A 2,557-nucleotide genomic window follows, 5' to 3' on the forward strand; every position below is an offset into this window, starting at 1 on the left:
TCTCACTTCCATGCTCACTCCCTGATTCTTATCACTGCTTTCAGCAAACCAGCAATCTTTCTTCCTTGTTGTACCCTTTCAAGCACTTCACCCTCCAAACTTCCATCCTTACTCATCACACTACCGAAGTACTTAAATGCACTCACATTTTCCATTTCCCTCTCATCCAACCTCACTGTACATTCAATTACTTCACTTCTCTCGAAGACCATAACTTTACTCTTCCCTACATTCACCTTTAGATTCTGTTTCTTACACACTCTCCTAAACTCATCCACAATACAAATACTGTAATTACATTCCGCCAATTCTCTAACTCTGCCATCCTCCTGTCATGGCTACACCTCTTGAAATTTCTTTCCACCTAAAGAGCTTCCTAATACTGAGTGGTCCATAAGAAGTGCTCCACTAGAAAGTCAACTGGTGGTACATTACTTGTTGCTGGGATGGATCAGTCTGCTGGTGAGGGCAGGCTGTAGCACTAGGAGTAAACAATGAGAAATTGTTGCAGAGCAGCCATTGACAACAGTGGTTAAGCCTTCACAACACACAATAAATCACCAGGCGAATGGAAGAGAAGCATTATATGTGAACCACCTAGTATTATTATTTCTCTACTTATTACAAATTGTCCATACACTCTGTGTAAAGCATACTTCGGTGCTGGGTGAAGTTTCAGTGAACCGGTGCCACTGGAGGTTTGGAGCATTTTCTTGAATATGAAGGCTCAGTTCTCTCATTTCATGTCGTTTTACGATGACCACAAGCTGCTTCAGGGTTTCCAGTGTGGATACAAGCACTTTGGCAGCCTCCAGTGACACTTCACAGCACATAGGTAAAGCCAGATGCTCTAAATTCTGCCATCCACCTTCAGCCATAATAATATTCACTGATTCCTCCAGATTGTGGATGGTTGCACAGCCACAGTGAACCTCTCTCAGGCCTTTCATATTGATGTTCAAATATTTACACAGTCTGACTGATATGCTGTGTAGCAATTCCAGCTTTTCAACTGTGGGAAATAAAGGCTGTCTTAGCTGGTCCTGATCTGCACCATCAAACCCAAAGCTATGCATCTTTAATACTAAAGTTTTGAGCTGTGTACAAGACTGACTAAGCAATATTACATCATGACAGTCCAGGAGGGTTGTTGTCAAAGAAAGGAATGACAACTGGTGTCCATAGCTTGGGATTGATAACTCTTTTAAATTGGCACCACTTTCCAAGGTAGCCACCAATGTCTTCAGGTGATTAAGAGATGCTAAGGAATGGCCCACGACCCTTTCCTTTCCTGCATCCACCCACAGAGACACTACTTCTAACACTGGGCAAAGAATAGGAAGAATCTGAAGAGTTGAGGCCTAAACTTCCAAGCAGTCCCAGAGCATAATCTTAATACTGAGGGACAAATTCTGGTACCGTGCCTGGTACAGGAAGTGTAAGGCATCTCGTAACAATAACCTTGCACACAGGACAAGCTCTATCTCAGGCACCATCAGCAAGACTGAAATTCCCCGCTCTTTGAACCCCACCCGCCTTTCACGGAAGTCATAGTCAAGTATGAACTCTGTCAAAAAGACATACTTCAATTTCCTGCACTGGCTTAGATATGCCAGGCCAATATCAGACACCAAATCTCCTGTCGCCTCCCCGCAGTTCCTGCAGTCAAAAATCTGTAGGTGTTTGCAGTTAATACCCAACACACTTAAAATATCATCACTAACCACTGATCCAAAAACCAAGACCCTTAAATTCCTCAGACTTCCAAGGGTTGGTAGTAATGAGGGGAAATCCTCAACCTCAAGATCGTTCACTCTGACATGTGTAAATGAGGTTTTGTCAAGGCTCTTTTCATCACCCCCACTTTGACAGTACTAAACAATTTCCAACATATTGTCACCAGTGATGTGGATCCTACCCTTGGTGACTAACAGGGGTAGGAAAACCTGTGTTAGGAATGGGCAGAAGTGATAGTAAGCCATGTCAGCCACCTTCATCAAGAGTGGGGCAGCTGGGAGCAGGTACTGCCATATTTTGGCAGGGTCTAAGTTCTTTTTCTCAATTGACAGGAACAGTGAGAACAGCCACTTCGAAAGTGATTTCTCTGAAAGAGTCTGGAGACTGCATTCTTGTGCAGGCTAAGAGAAAAACAATCTGCAAGAAAAATACATTATCATCATTTTCATACCTAGTATCAACATCATCGCTGCTATACTTCGTATTTTATTTAACCTCTTCAGTACAATGACATTTTTATTCTTTTTATTGCTATCTCTAATTATATCAGTTTAAGAGACTTTTAAACTTAATGCTTTAGATGTAGCTTTCAACATGACAAGTCTTTCCTTTTAATCTTTTTTTATGTGTCTGAAGGAAGCAGTAATCTATATATCTGTTTTTAATATGTCTTAATCCCTGTCCGCTGTCACAAAGCCTCCTTTCCTCTAACTTGCACCACCTTCATTCATATACCACTGCCTTTCCACACTATCACTCCACCTCATCCTTAATCTCCTCCTCCACTTCACAAACATAGTCTCTCCTACTCTACTGCTCA

The sequence above is a fragment of the Coenobita brevimanus genome, chromosome 88 (genome assembly GCF_032717465.1).
Source record: "Coenobita brevimanus isolate Jiangsu-jjx chromosome 88, ASM3271746v2, whole genome shotgun sequence".
Lineage (NCBI taxonomy): Eukaryota > Metazoa > Arthropoda > Malacostraca > Decapoda > Coenobitidae > Coenobita > Coenobita brevimanus.